The following is a 20,937-nucleotide window of genomic DNA, read 5'->3' on the forward strand; positions in this document are numbered from 1 at the left end:
GGCCGTCGGTGTGAGTGCGTGTGGCAGGGGCGTGTCAGCACAGTAGGGTGGTTTACTCACCGTCGTCCATACGCCGCCGAGATCACTGCTGTAAACATCTATAGTAGAGCGGGTCGGCAAAGGATGGTCTCGCTGCAGTAGACTCGGTTAACTACGGTCACTATAGAAATGATTATCCCTATTTAATGTTTCATGCCTAGACCTCCCGGTCTCTGGGTCAATCATTTACCGACAGGGGGCGCTGTTGTATCAAAAGCACTTATAAATTTCAGTATATATCGGTCGATTTTTTTTTTGTTCCCCGGAAATATACAAGAAGTGCTTTGATTATGCTTTGCGCATGCGTGTTCTAAACGATATTCCAGTTGAATTCCACAGCAATTGAATTTTTTTTTTTTTTTTTTGTTTAGCTAATTATATTTCTATGTGTATTTTATCAATATTACGTGTTTGAGAAATGTCCGATGAGGAAAAAAATCTTTTATGATTTAAGGGAAACCTGAGCACCCTCTAGTGAGTTAATGACATACCAAAACAGCTGTCCGTGTGATATTCACTTTAAAAAAAAAAAAAAAAAAATCCCAAGTACTGAAGGATTTAAGCGTCCCCAACCCCCGTAAGTCATGGGATAAAAGTTGCAGTAAAAAGACCGCCTTCTGTAACAAGACTCCGTTCACTGGAAGTTTTATTTATTTTTTTTTTATTTTGATTAGATAAGAAAACAGTGAAGTGCGTCAGTAGCTAATTCTTGAGAAGGAAGTTAGTCATCATTCAAACTCTCAGAGGAATTTTCATTACCCCAACATACCCCCCCCTTCTTCCTTGTAAAATGAAAAAAAAAAAAAAAAAAAAATATATATATATATATATATATATATATATATATATGCGAGTTAAAACCACACACACACACACAATTTTTTTTTTCGTACTGAACTTCGGAAGAATTATGTTCTATTTAATATTACAACACCTAAGAACAGGTTTGCCATATATCGTGCTAGAGCCTGGCTAAGTATTCTTAGGAATTTACTTATATTATATGGAATCCTTAATATTTATTTATATGTAAATAGTTTTCTTAGAATTCTTTCTCTTAGATTTTATACAAAAAACGTCAATTCACCTTACACACCAATTTCTGAAAACCTTAAGTAAAATATAAGTTAAACAATGAATTCTTTTAGATATGATGGACGAACTAAATAACATTACTAAGACTAGTTAACGTTCTAAATGCACAACCATTGACATTTATTCTTGGACTTATCCATTAAAAGCGCTTGCCACAAAGACATAAGGCGAACACCCATTTCTATTACACCCATCAAACCAGTTCCGTGAATTGTTTAAATTATTATCATTGCCTGCCAATGCCCACGCTTCAAACATAACCTTATATTATGTTAGCGGATATAATCGGTAGCTGAAAAATGGGTCAACGTCTATGACTGTGTGTGTGTGTTCTAAAAGCCAAAACCCCTCTAGTAAGTACAAAATATTATGACAGGGATTACTACTCCTTTGATGACTTAAAAAAAGGGAAAAACTTGGCCAAATTGTGACCATTTGTTTGTATAATAGAGTATTATAAATCTTCTTTTATGAATTGTATTTTAGACATTACAAATCTGTTAATGGATTTGCAATTATTTGTGTTATTAGACACCCATTAAACAACACCAAAAAAAAAAACGCTGTGATCTCTAATTTTGCTACCATTACTAGTCGAGTATATTTTTCTCCCTTAATAACGACATTAACATTTTATAACAATGGTGATACACCTCGCTAGATAATGGCTGTTGTGTCAAACCTCGCGTGATGCATTGTTGAAATCCACACGACATTATTTTCTAGACTCATGTCCAAAGTATTAAGAACATTGTTGTAAAAGATCAATAAAAAAATAGTCTTTCACTACAATAGCCTACATGAAATCGAAAATTCAACGAATGGAAGGAGATAGAAAAATAAAAAATAAAAGAAAATAAACAATTACAGGCACCGCCAGCTTGTTGTCTGTTTTAACACGCTATCCATATTTAAAATAAGGAAGACGTTAAGACAAACAACGAAGAATTAAAAGCCTCAGTGGGGAAACCTGGTGTGTAATTTGCGGAGAGGGTTTACATTTTTCTTTCATGATCGATCAATTTACTAAATTAATTGAAGTTTCAAATGACTTAAGAAAATTAAAAGGTAATCAAATCTTTTTACGTTATTGCAAAAAAAAAAAAAAAGAAAAGAAAAAGAAAGAAAAAGAAAATAATAATACTTCAATCTCTTTCTCTAGTTGAAAACATTAATAAACCAAATACGGGCATATTAACATCTGATTTAGAATTTAAACAAATTTAGATTTTACATTTAGTAGCATTTGTATCTCCCGTGATGTTTTAACAGCTTACAGATACTTACATAGCGTTGAAATATCTTCAATAAAGGGGTCTTCAGTTACGTTTGTCGAGATAAAAAGAAAGTAGACGCTTCCGCTTGTGTATTTGCATACTTAGGACAAAAGCAGGCTTAGGTTTTGAAAGGATGTGTTTATATTGTTGAGAACAGGTACGGAAGACTCCATCATGCATCGTTGCTGATTGATTGTCAAGCAAACCACCCCATCTTTTGTTCCTTAGGATTCTTTTCTCACTACAAAATGGTGAATAGTTTATGTGTGTGTGCTCGATAGATGTACTTCTTTCAGTACTTTCTGTAAACACCTCACCGAATCAAAGCGCAAGTAATATTTGATCATTTCCACTACTTGTACTACTGGATTCCTTCAATGGCTCCTTTCAAAATAAAATAGGCTTAACAGTTTAACGGTTCGTCAAAAATAAAATAAAATAAACTACGGCATGAATAGAAATATTTTTATTTTAAAGTCTTATTTAATTATGATTCAGTAAACAAAATAAAAAGGAGGAGGTTTGAGGAAGGAGTATGGGGGGGGTGCAGTGAAATTTCTTTAAATGGCTAACTTATATGAGAAAGAGAAATCGCAGAAGAATAGAGTAGAATAAAAAGAATGAAGAGAAGGGGAAATTAGACAAGGAAAGGATGGAATGAACAGGATAGAAGAGGAGAAAAGGAGAGAAGAAGATATAATAAGAATATAAAGGAGAGAATAAAAGGATAAACGAAATCAGAGGATGTGGAGTAGATGAATAGGAGAATGGGGAGGAGAGAAGACAAGGAATAGGAGAAGAGAGAAAGAGGGAAGAGGATGAATAGGAGAATAGAGGAGGAGGAAGGAAGGAAGAGGAATAAAAGAAAAACGAACCACTTCTTATATAAGGAGAATATTTGCCAAGTGAAAATAGAAGCAAATCAACACCTCGTTGTCTTAGCAACAACCACACCTTATATAGAGGAGGAGAGAATAAACAGGAAATACAGAAGAAGAAAGAAGGATAAGAGGAAAGTAAAAGAAGAGAGAAGTGCAAAATTGGAAAACAGGAAATGGAGAGAGGAGAAAACGTCAGATAATGCAAGCGGAAATTGAAAGATTAAAGAAAAAGAAAGCGAGATTGAAACTATATCACTAACTTTTTTCCAATGAAGAAAATCTTAAAAATTAATCAGTCTATAATTCGATATTTCTTTCTTAAAAGACAGACTCGAGACCATTTTCAATTGGGAAGTAGTTATGGAAGGTTTATTGTTGGGGATACGAGTCTGTAACTTCGCTTGTGTTGTCAAGTAGGCCATAATCCTTTACTTATGACTATACGAGAGTTTTCTCATCCGGGTAACTGTTTCCAATTTTCTATTGCGCAACCGAAAACGCATCAAAAACTTAAGGTGCTAATAAATTAGCTGCAGACAATGTTAATCCGTGTAAAGCGACCCAGATGGCACGAGCATCGACGGTAACAACAAAGACACCACTATCCAGAGGACATCGTGTGAGTCCTGCCACGGTGAAGACAGGTATATGAGTCTGTCATAGGATTTGTCACCAAGTAATGACACTGCTCTTTCTTCTCGGACTCAACGAAGTCATTCATATGATCTTGGCCTCTCTTTTATTGCTTCTTCCCACTTTGTGAGCCTATATTTCCACCCCCGCCTATACGCCGAATCTTCCAGACCCTTTACTAATAAGGTGCTTTGTATGACCTCCTACTATCCCATACCCTGTCCGGCCACTGTGAGCCGGGACATATATTGCTCCAACAAAAATCATTGTCATGCGTAGAGGTGGTCCGGAACCTAAAGCCATTTCGGAGTCGCATAATGTTTTTCGACTGCAATCTCTTGCGGTATGATAGCTCCCCCAACCCCACCCCCTACCCAGTAACAGATACGGAGAGAGAATTGTCAAAACAGTTCTTACCCTCCCCCTTTTCACGTCATCTACCATAGAAGAAAACTTCGAGTCACATTTTTAACTCTCAAACACTCTACAATATGCATTCGCCCCCCCCCCCCCAACTTAACTGAATCAAAGGTAATAGCATTCCCGTACACGTAGGCCGTTATGTCAAAGTCGTGTCTACGATAACAACGCCATGTTCGCGTTTTAGCTTCGCTACGAAAACTGCGTCTGTCAATTAGCTGTTCGAAAGGAAATCTTAATTGTTTTAAACAAATAGGCTCCATTCAGCTTGATACCCGACAGTGATAGATTTGTCTTGTCTGATAAGATGCAAGGAAATCGTGAATCACAAGTGTGTAACGTTGCTTTGGCCAGGCGAGAATAGAAGCAAATCGACACCTGGTTGTCTTAGCAACAACCACTTCTTATATCCAAGTGTTTTCGAGGGAGTACATATATGGAATGCTTATGTCTAAATAGTACTAAAATGCAGCATTGTTTACAGTACAATAACATCGACTGTGTTTTTGTTACATAGCAGACTACGTAATCTTTTCAATGGAAGATCACATTGACGCTTATTTCAGCATCAACAGCCATATGAGTGGTTATTTAATGACACCAGCCATATTGGCGCTTATTTCAGAATCATTCTTATTTCATGATAAACAGATTAATAAACAGATCATAATTTTCAGTAACTGTTTTGATATTATTTTCATCAGACATGATCTCTTGCTAATGTTGCTTCGCTATCTTTTACTGTAAAAACTGTGACAAGGCTTACTTTGTTATATTTTAAGACGTATTATTTATGTATCATCCTCTCTTAATTAACATTAACTTATAGTTCTATTTTTTATTGTCTTAAATTAAATAATCTTAACAAAACTAAACTTCTAAATAGCAAAATAAATTCCGCTAAATAAAGTCATAGAGCCTCCGTAGCTCAGGCGGTAGTGACGAAGTCCTTTGGTGAGAAAGACCTGGGTTCGATTCCCGTCCATAACCTGAGGAACCTTTATCTGGTCTCTTTCGACTAAAGGTGAGTTAGCTAGTCTCATACGGAGGTAGGGGGATTTTTACACACCGAAACTCGGGTTTTGTCGTCCCCCCCAGAACAAGCAAACCGGCCTCGTGAACACACACATGGATTAGGCATGAATATGGATAAATCTGGGGGGTTGGGGAAAGCAATTGTGAACTACCCTTAAAAATCTCACCAGGAATACTTTGTGGGCAATGCCTACAAAGTCAGCTATGGTCGAAACGAGTGAAAGGGAAAATCAGAATCAGAAATAAAGTCATTAATATAAAAAAAAAAATTTCTCGAGGTGATAAATATCACCAATTATCACATGTAAAACAAATCTGCAACGTAGCTTTAATATATATATTTTTTATTGCTTGACGAAGATTTCATTGCCCAAGTAAGATAAGAATGGATGGGCTTCTTATCCCATACTTATTCCTTGCGTAATGCTGGAGACAGGAACTCAATAAATATATAAGGCATAATAAATTCAAGAGAATGAAAACAACAACGAAAACATATTTTGTAAAATAATGAATTGCTTATAATCATTTTAATTGTAGTTCTAATTATAATTATTTTAATTGCAATTCCTAAAAAAAAATAAATCAGATGCGAGAACATCTGCATATTTTAAGTGGGCTTTAATTAGGACTGAACGGTTTGAAGATCGAATTTGTAATTTATGTTTCTAGATTTCAATTTAAAATCCAAAATAAATTCAAGTTAAAATTAAAAAAAAATGAATTCAAGATAATTCAAGTCATAAACAATAAAATATATTTTGTAGATATCTCTGTAGCGCAGCTGATAGCAACGGCACCATCTTTTGGGTGGAAAGACCTAGGTTCGAATCCCATCTAAGAAGCTGGAAACATTCTAAGTATCCTGCCGGAAACTTGAATTTTTATCCCCTTGCAAAATAGACAAACCAGCCGAAGAACGCATGTAGGATTAACCTTACGTTGATTACCATAAATTAAGTTCATAAGTAACCATTACTTGGTTATGACAGACCATTGCGTCTAATACGTAAAATATAAAAAATATAAAAAAAAAAGATGGATTGTTCCCATTTTAAGAGAAACTTTTAATATCTTTTTAAAACCATTCGTGGTATTTTTTAGAAGCAAAAAAATCACGAAATAATTAATTTTACATGTTATTTATGTTTAAAGTGATTGACGGAAAGACAGACCAAGGGAAATGTCTGTACATTTCCTACATGCTCATTTATTCTGTATCGTTCTGTCGTCTATTAAGCCTAATAGCATCTTAAGGCGAACTACCTAAACATCATTTTGTTAGAACAATTTATCTCTAAACCCCTTTTAGTTTCTTAGACTGAGGTTATTCACTCACATGTGTTTCTATGAACTTTACTGTTCCAGATTCATTATTCAGGCACTTCCAAGATTGCATCCTATCACCCCCCCCCAGGTCCAGTTATTGTCTTTAAACAGATCCCCCAGATGATCCAAAGTTAACACCCTGAACTCAAGTCACTACTGTAAGCTCTATCCTCATCATTATTCATCTGAATCTGACAGTGTGTGTGTGTGTGTGTGTGTGTGTGTTAACTAATCAAATCAAGATTTGTTTCTAAGCCAACAACAGGTGGAAGGTTGTTAGCAACAAGCTAAATTATCGATGGTGGTGGTGGTGGTGTGTGTGTGTGTGTGTGTGTGTGTGTGTGTGTGTGTCAGAGAGAGAAAGAGAGAGTGTCGCATTCTCAATCACGTGACTCGTATTTAATCCTCGACGCACACACACACACACACACACACACACAGACGTATATCTATATAATGCTGCAAGTATACGTAAAAAGACGTCGACATTGCTTTCAAAAGAAGAGTAGACTTTATCGGTAAATATCAAGAAAGAAAATTAAACAAATAAAGCAACACACAGACAGACAGACGAAGAAACAAACGCGACACAACACAGTACATGCACGTGTGCTCAGGTAGACAGAAATAATATTGAACATACGTGACGTGTTTGGGACATTGTTTCAAGTTGCTGCTGTCAATACAATAACAATGTCGCCATTTTAATAACCGACACACTGCAACAAAATTGCTATTGAGACCACCTCCTCCTCCAGGTATTATGAGTCCTGTCGTGACAACAATTGTTTGTCACGAGACTTTAAAACAGGTTTCTTTATCTTTCTATTTATTGTATTATTCCTAGTTTTCCTTTGCAATGACTTCTAGTGTTAATTTATATAATTAAACCTTTACAGCTGCTCCACAATCACCGACACTCATTGTAGAACGATTAACCCTTCTTTCTAATCCATAAAAGTCCTCTAAGTTCTCTGTCATTAGTGCAAACTTGCTTTTTTTTTCGTTATTATCAACTGTTAAATGACACAGCATTGGACTACTACTACAATAATCATTTTGTCCAACTTTCACTTTAACCGAACGGAGATGATGTTAAAGTGGTAGCGCTACGGGTTAAGTCTTATGGTCTGTTAAAGAGTGGTAATTAGAATCCACATTCTTAAGATTTTGTTACAGTCTTAAAAAGCGTCTTTATAGCTAATTTCTTCTTACATAAAGAAAAGTTACAAAATCTGATCATAAACGTGTCCGATGGTTAGGATATGTTGATGGGAGAGAAACTGCTCTTGCCTCGGGGGGAAAAGGGAAAATATTTAATTCTACTTAGATTCGAAAGTCAATTTGATTGTTAGGAACATTGACATTTTTGTTTGCTATTCCTTCATGACGTTTCTAAAAAAGTTTTTTCTTTTGAACAACAGATGGCGCTGCAGCGAAGTTCGAACGTTTTTTCAATCTACAGATGTTTCAGAAATTTTCTCAACTCCTACATATCTTAGGCTGTAGTGAATTATGTTTGTTTAAGAAAGATATAACGATTAAAAACACATCTCTGTTTATACGTGTGTGGGTTGGTGGGTGGATATGGGGGGTGGGGGGAGATGCTTGGATTGTCTCAAAATAATGAAAAGCTCTTTGCCAACTATTTATATATATAAATTTAAAAAAAAAAATCGTAAAATCTTCTAATCTTAAATCATTTTAAGCATCTTTGTAATTAATCCTAATCCTTTGCGTATACCTAGAAGAAAAGAAGAGGGGGAAAAAACTCAAAGCGTAAATTATTCGATCCATTGAAGGTAAATAATCAAGCAGGTAAAGTATACTCTATACATGGAATAGCTGAATCTTTAAAATCCGTTTCTGGCTGCAATACCAAGGATGCGCCACGACAATTTTTTTTTAAAATTAATTTTCTAATTAAGATCAGTGATTTTAAAAATTAACAGTTCTGGTTTTAAGTATTATAAAATAAAGAGATCATTTTTTAAATAATTTATCTTACTGTTTGTGAGATTTATGAAATATTTGCTATGCGCATGTGAATTTCATTTTAGAAATAAAGCAAAGAAAAAAAAAAAAAGGTGTCCTAACAATGATAAAACTGTAACTGTATGACGTACACCATTTCATGTAATAAGACTGACAAACTGTCTAAAGGTCACATGACCGACCAAACTGTCGAAATTGGGATATGTCTCTATGAAAAGTGTGATGAGGAATCTCTCCTCATCCTATTCAAGGATATTCTGTTAACATACTTGGCTAGAATGATTTTATTCGTATCTTAAAAAAAACAACAAAGTTTCCAAATATATTATTTTAGTGACTAGATGTACTATAAAGGTAGTCGAAATGGAACTTTCGGGATTGGTTCCCACATTTCAGCATCCAATGACTTAACGTTATTGACTTACCAATGTAAAACAAAAAGTTACGGACTTGCTTAAAAAATTAAAATTATGAAACTGTTTAAAAGATTACATCATTATTTAAGCATTTTTACTATTAAGAGGGAGAAAAAAAATTAAAACATATACACTATCTTGCAAAAATTATGCATACACTTTTTTTTTTCGAATATTGTCTATAGAGTACAAACTACGTGATACATCTGGGTATAAAGGTGAGGGGATGCACGCTATATGACCATAGTTACGTATAATATAGAAACGGAAATCAATGTGCAGTTAACTGACATGATGGATGTTATCATAAGTTACGATATTAGTAAGCAATCAGTTGGAGAAACTGCAGCACAATCTGCGATTAGTTACGATGTTGTGATTAAAATAGAAAAGTGATGGTAAGAAAGAAACATAGTGGAAAATAACCTCATAGAATAAAAGAATACGCAGTTACGTTTGTCTAATGCCGCCACGATTGGACAACAAAATTGTTACCGTGAATGGGGTAAAAAGACCCGATACCCACTTTCAAATCCGATAGACGTGTTTGAGTGGTGGTAGTTTGGGGGATGCTTCGTGTGATTTGCACTATAACCCTTAATGTTACTGCTCGATAGGTGACCACCAATTGCTATTTTGGCATTCTGGATAATTCTGTTGTTTACGCTATGGCACTTTTCTATGCATTTGTCAATTCTATAGAAGCGTGGAACAGGCGATTAAGTATCAACAAAATGTCCATGTCATTCTGGAAGGTTTGGGATTCGAACCCACGTCCTACTGCTTTATAAGAGGATGATTGGTTTATTCGGCTCTCATCCAGGTAGGCTAAGGTTGAGGGAGAAAAATATATGTTCACCTACGTAAGAAGTGCTTTCGGTGGAGATTAGGCCTAGATATCCATTTATTCAGCATTTAGCGAAAACGTCTTTCCCAGGAGGGATGATACCTGCGATCCAAAGATGATTTGAGGTTTGGGAAAATAACGGATTTGTGATAACACTCAGATATCCTCTCCCCCCCCATAATGTTGGTAACGTAGTGCACATTTTTTGTTCATAATGTACTCATAGGGTATTATGAATAAGTATTTACTATGGAGACTATGACAACATACGTTCTCATGTGCATTATTACAGTACACATCTAAAATGGATTTTAATGGAAAATATTCGGTGTATCCAATTGGAACACCTTCCACAGGACTGATGTTGATTTTGAACAGAAGTTTCTTGTCGATAGACGGTTTGATCCACGACCATCAATGAAATCATTGAGCTATACTTTGATCACCATGCTAAGCAAAGAACAATCTTCTAGAAAGCATTTCGCATGTTTCTGCAGCTGCTCTTTATTCGGTTTAATGCAAACTTCATTGTTAACTTTTTCATTGTTTGTAATACTAGAAACAGACAACTGATGTTAGTTTCTTTCCGATCAGCAATCAGTATTATTTTATTCATTCGGTACTACATATCTTAGCAATAACTCTAGCAATTGTTATTATTTTCAGACTTCGAAATTTAATTGTTATGACATATAAGATCCACATTAATGGCAGATATTCAAACCAGACATTGATCGCTAACAATTAAATTCTCAATGGAACAAGTTTAAAGATTATAATTCGTAAATGCAACCACTTCCTTAGTGAACTGAGCTTAGAATACAAGAATGTAGGCGGCAAGCTTATTATTTGTCAGAAAAGAAAAAGAAACAAATATATCTTTTTTTTTTTTAATTTTAAAATACCATTGTCGTGAGCGAATCTAAGATATGCAACACCGCTAGATGTCACTACGTTTGTCATCAGTAATACACAACAAAATATTAATTTTAGTACAAAAGAGACCAATTGGTATTTTAATAAACCAAATTAAAAAAAAAGAATAACAATCTTTAACCGTTTCGCCACTGTTTTACGCTTTTCAATAAAAAAATATGAGAAATTCATTCAGGTGTTTAAATTGCATAACAGATTGTTGCTTTTCGGTTTATTTAATATGTGCACAACCAGCTAGCGAGCCCAAATAACCATTTGGCGCATCCACCTACACACACACACACAAACTAAAAGGAATTTGCTATGACTAATGTATCAAATCAGATGACAAGGACTCACTGGGAGAGAACGAGACAGGTTAACACCTTTATCTATAAAACAAATACAGCGCGAAAGGAGAGAGAGAGAGAAAGCTTCTGTATTCCATCTCTAATATTTAAATAAAGACTAATGAATCCATCATGCACTTGGTGTATTGTACTGTAAACGCATCACCGACTAGGGGACTGAGGTAATCAATTTCACCAGCACAGTGAGGGGCAGAGGGAGGTGCAGATGAACCTGCTACATAGCGTGCTGAGAGTCTATTGTCTCAAAGGCCCATGGCGTAAAACATTACACAGCCCTCTAGCGGGGGAGAAGTGAGTGTTTAATATTGCATTATAGTCAGACGAAGCAAACAGGTAACATAAACATGACAGTTCGAGAATAGAAAGGGCACGAAAATTAAAGAGAAATGATTTTTAATCGTTCGTTTAATAAGTTCTTTCTGGAAAAGACGAATAAAACTTGTCCAGTTTCGCTGTAAAGATTATTTCCCCCGCAAAACAAAATCCATATCACTTACCGATATCTATGTACGACATTTCCTCAATATCCAATCCGAAATTTCAGTTTGGGAACTAACTCTTTCGTTCTATTTCTTATCTACGAAATAAGGATTAGCGAAGAAAAAGCGGAAATACATCATCAATGGGCTTCTTCATACCGGAAATATGTCATGGTAAGGAAATAGCCAGCGCAATGTGTTTCTCTAAGAGAGAACGCTATTGATCGACAAAAATTATAACCATTAATTCAGATAATACGGGCAGCGCGCCCATACATGCGGAAAGAAAAAAAGAAAAGAGAAGAACGGGAGGGTGGGTAGAAAGAGAAACGATAATTGATGTGAGTGGTTTAGATTTTAATCCTTTTAAATAAACAGTCGAAGTAATGGAATGCGAGCCCCTGCATTAATAGCACACTTTCCCTTGGTCATGTTGCAAAACATTTAGATTTAAAAAGAGAAATCATTTTTACCTCACTTCCTTTCTCTAGAAAGATGGGATTTGAAAAGCCTCTTTCTTAAAAATTCAATTTTTTATATACACATTTCATATAATATTCAGTGATTCATCTCCCCCCCCCGCAAACATCTAAGTTATTTAATTCAATAAAAGCATCCCAGAAAACTAATGGGTGTATACATATGGAACGAAATTTTCTCCATTACTAAATATTTCATTCAAATGCCACCATTTGAGACAGTTCAATAAGTAATAAAAAATACTTTATTCTAATCGTTTGCCTTTTTTTTAAAAAAAAAATATTATTTCATCAATTTTTAGCATTTTCTGTACATGCGCAAAAAAGTGCGCGCGCATGGATGAATTCGATTTCTTCTAAAAGGCTGATTGTCCACGTTTTAATGTGCTACTCACCATGCGCTTCTGATTGTTGTGATCTCGCGACTAGTTGAAATTGACGACATTATATGAAAATATGCGATTGTTAAAACAATTCATTGTTGTAACTACAACAATAACCGCATGATCGATGTCCATTTTTATCAGTCTGTAGGCATTTCTAACGTATTTTTTAGAAGCCCGATTGTTCGGATCTGTATTTATTTTTATGACTGATTCCATGCACACCAATCTTCAGCAAAAGTCGTGGCATAATACACTTTCCATAGATTGCAAACATCCATCTTTAGTTGAGGTATACGTACATGAACGTGCTTCAAATGTTGCATTCTCAGACCCTTCTGTATACACACACACACACACACACACTCGCAGATCTAGTAGAACCGTGAACAGTATTTCGTATTCAAACCTGAGCACATACATGTGAAATGAAGCGATAGGGGCAGCTTACGGTTGGTTTAGGGTGTTGGTCGCACTTCGACGTTCCGCGCGTGCTTCTTGGCACACTGACGCTTATCCTACTGTCAGGAAGTCATGGCGGCCTGGCACGTCAACTGGACGGCATGTGACAACGCTACAACCGTCGCATGTGATGGCAGGGATTACGGCTCCGCTCCCAGGGAGTGGTCCCTTTCCCCCCATCTATACTATACCGCTGCTCCCGAAGTTTAAAAGCGCCTGTCGTAGGTTAAGGACAGATTTAAGCAACCACTCAGCACCGCAGGGTATATACGCACCGCAGTTCTATTCAAAATGCCGTGAGAGGGACAAATATCGGCGAATATTTGTCCACGCTGTGGGCAATCGGTTGCCTTTTCAGTGGTGATAATTAAAAAGTCACCATAAATCGGGTTGCAAGGCATGGGAGCGTTTAACAGCTCGTCTTCCTCCAGCTTGGAATTTAAATGGAGATAAAAAACACTCACAATAATCTGCTGATGTTTCTTTGCTAAATATAATATCATTCATTGAAATAAAGAACAGGCTGCTAAAATTCTACATACGATTATTGAGAAGTCTGTTAAGTTCCTGAGCAAGACTTAGCGAGTCTACATATGGTTGTTGAGAAATCTGTTAAGTTCCTGAGCAAGACTTAGCGAGTCTACATATGGTTACTGAGAAATCTGTTATGTTCTTGAGCAAGACTTAGCGGGTCATTTTGTCTATCTTCAGCAAGAACTGGCATGTTATTATAATATTTATTTGATTTTTTAAACAAAATATTTTAAAAATATAATTAAGGTATTTGAAATTTAATAGTAAATGGTTACGAATTTATAATTATATTTGGAGAATCCAACAAAAAATTTTAAAAGTAAAACAACGTATTCTTTGTTATAAGAGGATGTACGCGAAACTAAATCTATGGACCAATCACAAGTTAGCAGATACAGTCGTGTTGGATGTGTGAACAGATGATTTGACCAAGGCGAGACGTATTTCTAGATGATCTAATGATTGCTTGTGGTCGGAAAAGTTTTTTTTTTTAAGTGATTCAAGCCTACAACAATAGCAGTTTTGAAAGACATAAGAGTTTAAGCATTCATAAACAATTATGATGATGGATGCAAAAATGTAAAACAAAACATTTCGCTGAACAGAAGAATGTCATTACTGATCATCCATTTGTTGACCGCACTTTAATCTACCCGAGAGTAAGAAGAAAACCATTCACAAATGCCCAAAGGACTAGACAACTGTGGTTTTAAAAATATATACATCTTAACCGGACTACGCAATTATTTTTAACGAAGAATCCATATCGACAGTTCTTCTACCGCCGGAAATGGTAGGACATCGACGCCAGTTGAATTTACAGGGAATGTTGAACGCCCTTTGTCTTTATTTAATTTCTTTAAGCTCCCAAAGTTCTGTTCTTAACAAGAACGAAGCAAGAGCCGTCCCTATTAACCATTTTTCATTTCAAAACAAAGTTTATTACAAAGCAAACATGGACGATTGTGATTGGTCAATTCAAGTCCTACCAATTACAGGTATAGGCTTGCGTTGTCTTTTGAGGGCTTATAAAACAATCCATTCTATTTCAAGGGAATGTCAAGTAGTCCATTCCCTTTTGAGGGAGTACGTTGGTGTTAGTGATTTCCATATCTGAACCCTACAGAAAATTCGTAGAAAAAATAAAATAAAATAAAGAATTTACCATCATCCATAATATAAACCAAATCGTACGGAAGGAATTATTATTGTATGTAATAGCGTTTGTTTATTTTCTTTTCTTTTTTTTTATTTTAAAAGACGGTGTGCTTATATTCGAAATTTCCATTTCAAAGAGAATTGAAGGCTATATGTCAAAAATATATATTTTTTTTCTAGTGATATCTAAGACTCATATTACTGTTACTGATTTAACCATTACTATTTCTGTTCTAATTCAGAGCAACCTAAGAATATATTTCCAATTCCCACTATTCCCGTATGTTGAACTCAATAAAAAATGATATATTTGATAAATCCCATGTTTTCAACAAAAAATATCGCCAAAAAGTTTCCGAATGTTCCTTCAGATATGGAAGTTTCAAAATCTATGGGAAAAAATTAAGCCGACATCTTTAAATTATAAATGAATATATTTCTTTCTCAAAAATATTCATCAAAACGCATTCTTTATTAAAGTGGAATAAAAGATACATTTTTCTATAGATACAACAATGATTTTCACTGTCAGGTGTGAGACCACAGCTCGGATGGCGGAATTACATGGATCCGAGATTATCTAACTTGGAGGACTTCCAAAAGCAGTACTAATGTGCTAAAGAATTTCCTTATTTCGTAGACGACACTCTCATAAAAAAAACTAAATAATATTCCCACGATGTTGGATAATATTAACCAACAAAATAATAATCTGATAATTCGAAATATACCTTCTTGCGTGCACGATTACTTCCTGCTAGCAAAGTGGCCAATTCCTGAATATCTATGAATTTCGCTATGACAATTGTACAGAGAAGTTCTCGATGCGATATCAACTTATAAAACACAGAATCGAACTAAGCACATTTAATAATTGCACATTCCATTTTGTTTTGTAACATTACGTACAATTGCGAAGGAAAATACCAGTATACAGCATCTTAGTGAAATCTGTTGGATGATCCAATAGGGGGTTAAAACATCGAGAAAAAAAAAAAAAGTAAAAACATCTGGACAAGGAAGAATTCATTCTTAAGAAAACTCCCATAATGTTTTCGAGATATCAGGAAGTCTTTAGCAAAATGATGAAGGAGTATTTATCTCCTACGGAAGTCCACTCATCTGTACGGCATAATTAAATGCACTAAGATGTACAGTTAGAAATTCTCTTTAGTACCAAACTTGCATCCCACGTGCGGCGTGATGGATGCGACCGCATCACTTTCTCGAGACGATTCGATTGAACTTTGAACTCGAAACGGCAAACGGTAAATCGTCGGAACATCACCGGAAACGGGATGTTGTTTTTGGATATAGAAACGGCATCAACTGCGAGGAGTACACAATTTTTTTCGACTTCCATTCCACCCCCCCTCCTCTTGCTTCTGTCTCCCCATAAACTCTGGTTCCCTCTTCTGCAAAGAAAGACGTTGAGAGGAGCATCTTATAAACTTGAAAGATCTTACCTAATCCCTAATTCTTGTAAAAACACGATTCTTAGCCTCGTCGTCAGAAGGTCACCACCAATCCTACTCTACTCCCTACCTACGGGAACGGAGTTTATAAACAACGTCAATGCATCTGAATCATGACGAAAGGTTAGAGGTCAATGTCTCTGTATAATTTCCCTCTTACAGGAAAATCTTCAATCTGTCATTTTGGTGGAGCTGCGAGGCTTCAGATGGAGGTTCCAAAAATTCGCTGAAATAACTCGTGCGGTGGTGATGGCGAGAGGATGTCTTAAAGATATTAGGAAGAATGGCTTGTTACACTGTTGTTTCATAGATGAACTTTACAGAATGCAGAAGAATTTGTACTCTGGCGATATTACTGCTTGTCCATATCTCGCTTTCTTGAATATGTCTAAGATTTAATTGACTAAAATGCCCGCGTCACTGAACCAACGATAGGATATAAAATCAGTAATTTTGGGGGGGAAATATTCTCATCCGGATACGTGAAATCGATATACAAGGCGAATATAAAACAATATTTTGAGCTATAAAATATGTTTATAGCTCAAAATCGTTTTCTCATAATAGTTAAACCATCTTGATTGTTGTTTTTCGGCAACAGTTATGTTCAACATGATTATGATTTTAAAAGTGCTATCGGAATAAATGTTGATTTCGCAACAATTGTTCTTTTGAATTGCTTAAACAATTGTTGCCACAGCAACTGCTGTTTCTGCAACGATGAAGATCAATGCGATTTTTTTTTTTCTTTTAAAATCAACATGATTGCTTTCCTCAACAATGCTATCGGAACAATTGTTGTTTTGGAAAGAAGTATTCTTTTCAAATTACTAATATGTTGATCACGATTTCTAAATGAATTTTGTTACTTGTATAATACGAAAATGGAATTTTCGTTTTTATCCTAAACAACTTACTGCATGACATTTAAAGCATTTTTTGGCAATAACTAATTAATTTCCAAAATAAAATATTTATAGAACATAATACAGAATACGTGATGTACCAGTTATGTTAGTGCAACTACGCTCTCATTCTAATACAAAATTCTTGGTACACGTTTTGTAATTGTGAGAATATCACTCGCCGTGAATAATCTAATTATATTTGTAATTTCAAATCAATTGTTAACGGATGAAATTTAAATATTTTGCTTATGGGGATTGTCAAAGCATAAACTAAATGACGTCAAAGACCATCCAAAGCATCTTTCTCTATTTTACTCACATCCGCAAATCTTCTACACGCAAAAACCGGATAAGGAAATTCGTTAGGGTTAACTCATATGGTTTAAATAATTGTTGCCTCCTTTTATACCCACTACCACGTCCCAATGAGTGATTCTGATAATTATATGACACAATTAATAGCGAAACTAATGGAGGTTTTGGTATATTTCATTTATATCTGTAGTGGAGAGCTAGCTGATTTCTGAACATACGTTTTAATGCGATTTTCGAGTGGTGGGTTCAAAAGTTAGTTTGGTGACGAATTTTTCTTTATTGTTTATTATCAAATCAATAATGATATCCAACCCATATTGTTGATCTAACAACAATCTATTAAACGTTATAGATGGATTGTTAGTTGGAAGCACGTTTATTTTCTACCAGTGCGTTTGAGAGTGTTCATTCGTCACATTTGTTCGGAGTTTGGGTTTGAATATGACATCAGCCGTCAGCACCATTAACATACGTTGTAAATGAACAAAAAGCAAAAATAAAAAGAGACCAAAGTGCTTAGTAATCCTCATAATTAGAGGAGTTTTGAAAAGTAGTTGAATGAAAGTTAATATGTCATTTACAACGAGACAGAAATTTCCCCCGCTGACGAAAACATGCTTGTAATGATTATGAGCATAACTGTAATTTATATTGGGGATCCTCCTCCCCCCCCCCTTTCACATTATCATACAGTCAGTAATAATGGAATTCACGCTACTCATCGCATTGTTTAATCTTAAACATCCATTTGCTAATGCAACGTTACAGTCATAAATATGCAAACCAGTTTGCAATTCATAATAACTTCTGTAATCGATGGAGCTCATTTATGAACCTCGTATGGATGTATTTAAGGCTGTGATATTTTGCATAAAACAAATCCCAAATTACGTCACTGATGGGCTTGGAATGGTGTGGAAAAACGTAATATTTTTCTCAGTAAAATGCAATTAGGTTATCAGTTATTGAGAGTGAAAAAAAAAAGGTGTCTGAAAAGCAATAAAAACAAGAACTTGACGTCAACTTTCTCCAAATTAAGAGTCTGGAAGAGAAAAAAAAGGTAAAATCCCAACAATATTTTAATCAATCCTTCATTGTAGAAATTCATTTGTATGAAAACGGTTCTTATAATCAGATGATAGTGTGAACAGCGCATGCGCCTCTGAGATCATAATATCGTAATGATGTTATTAAGAGATGATGTCAATGTACCGTTTGTGAGCTCTTATATTTGCTTTATAAGAGCTCTTATAAACGTCGTTTTTATGCTAAAATATGTCATGGTGTAATTCTAATTCGTTCAATGTATGTAGGTCCAAAGTTCATAAACAGTTAGCATTTTTATTGACTTAAACGGATTTAGCCTGTCTGTGCAATCTTCTAATTTGTCTTAAAAGCTGATTCTTCAATTAATGAATGGCAATCAATGATTTTCTATTATTTCGGAAATTAAAACAATGTAATCTCACAGAATCTATTCCGGAACTGGAAGTTGTTGTCTCAGCAAATCAAAACTATGATCATATTTGGCGAATGATACTTGGGACGTGGAATTTAACTCTAACTTCATCCCAAGTAAATCTATTTGGTATTATAATCATTCCAACATCTTAGGAATTGGAAATAATATTACTGGCGCTGGGAGAATCGTAATGACGTTTTTCTAAGTCATGCATTAATGGCTTAGCAAAATTTTCCATAAGACGTGCATCCACGAGAGTTAATTTTCCAATATTTTTTCTAATTTTTCACATCCTCTGATTTTCTTAAATTAACTGTTTTTCTACTATATCTATCGATATGCATGAAATAATAAAAAATATGGCCAATCAAAAAATTTGCCAAAATAATATATGATAAAATGCTATTTAGATATATTGATGTATCTGATACTGATCTTGCAATAGAATTGTATATCTTTTTTTTAAGGGCAAAGGGAGAATCAGGTCCTCACCTCTCGTTTGCTGAGTCCTCTGTATCAATAGTACATCCACTCTTCGCCCTTACATGATTTCTTGGAAAGACATTATACTATTAATACACTTCGGAAATATATGTGTACGGCGTATCTGCGTGCGTGTGTGCGTGCGCGTTGTGTGTGTGTGTGTGTGTGTGTGTGTGTGTGTGTGAGTGAGAGAGAGAGCTTATTTTAAATATATCTCCTTTTATATAGCAATAGGAGGTGTGTCAACTAAACAACTCTTAAGGCTAATAAAACTAATACTAAATCAGCTTGTTAGTTAGTACTGACATTTATTTCCTAACAGATCGACTTTTTGTTCCCTTGTGCAAAATAGACAAACCGGCCTTCGAACACGCACACTCACACCGTTAACAGATAGATATAATCCTACTAAAGACTTATTATCTCAATGATTCATTTAAACAACCCAACTCGAATGCGTAATAAAAGCTTTGAAAGTAATCCACACACACACACACACACACACACACATGATGTAATTTCTGCAGATCTAAAATGCGTACCAACCAAAGAACTTTGGATGTCTAGACTTTTGCATGAATCAGAACTTGTGATTCATCCAAAACAAATTCAGAAATGCTTCGAAGTATTAAATAAAGGATGCAAGAGAGTAGTATGTGTGTGTTCCCTTGCACAAAAAAGACCTTGTATACCATTGCTAGCAGGTGTTTAAACAACACCCATTCTCTTGCAAGAAGGAAAGGAGTGTCGCAACCTGTCACTAAAACCTACTAAGTCATCACGAAACAGAAGCCCAAAGAGCTTTTTCCTTTTCAATTATATATTTAATAATATGGTATTCCCCGAAGTCCTAGAGAGATAACAGCTCTATCAGCTTTCAATAGTACAATTTAAATAATCATCTCTCTCGAGACGTACAGATAGTCACAGTTGGGTCATTGAGCTGCCCTTGTCTTTCTTTATTGCATTGACGATATGGATCTAGTCGACCTGAACGGCCAGCAGGCCCTAACCTTCTACTTCCCTCCCCCCCCCCCTTCCCAGCGCCAACTCATTGATTATTCTCTACTTCAATGCTGACTGTCATAAATGCGCTGTTTGCGTGGCACTACGAAAAGCCTTTATGACAAACGGTGGAGATTGTTAATCAAAACACAGCAGTTGCTTTGCGCTGTACAGTAGACACTGAACATTGAAACAAAACACACTTGAGACTTCTGTTCGACCGAAACGATACAGCCATCATAAATAAAAAAAGCAGAATATTTAATGTAAGGGAGTATGAACACAGGGAAAGTGAAATTTATCACTTAACTGAATAAATGGGTCTTAAGAAAGATTAAAAAAAGATTTTAAGATTCATTTAAGTCGCAACGTTTAGAAATCACATGAGTCTTAAGATCACGTTCGGGTTGTGTTTGTTCTAACTTGTAATGCTTCGTCGAGCTAAACGAATAGAGGAAGTCCACGATTGGTTGAAATGGGAAGAGTGTTATTTAGTTCCAATGTGGGTAACTTAAGTAATCCGAATCCTAGACGTTGGTAG

At 35.3% G+C, this 20,937-nt stretch overlaps 1 protein-coding gene across 1 annotated transcript in view; it reads right to left on the minus strand.

Moving 5' to 3' along the window:
• Positions 1–20,937, minus strand: part of LOC150110179 (uncharacterized) — a 70,986-nt gene that overhangs the window by 42,961 nt on the left and 7,088 nt on the right. The window lies entirely within an intron of this gene.

Source organism: Typopeltis vanoorti, chromosome 1 (assembly GCF_054136105.1).
Source record: "Typopeltis vanoorti isolate ZY-2024b chromosome 1, IOZ_Tvanoo_1.0, whole genome shotgun sequence".
Taxonomy (NCBI): domain Eukaryota; kingdom Metazoa; phylum Arthropoda; class Arachnida; order Uropygi; family Thelyphonidae; genus Typopeltis; species Typopeltis vanoorti.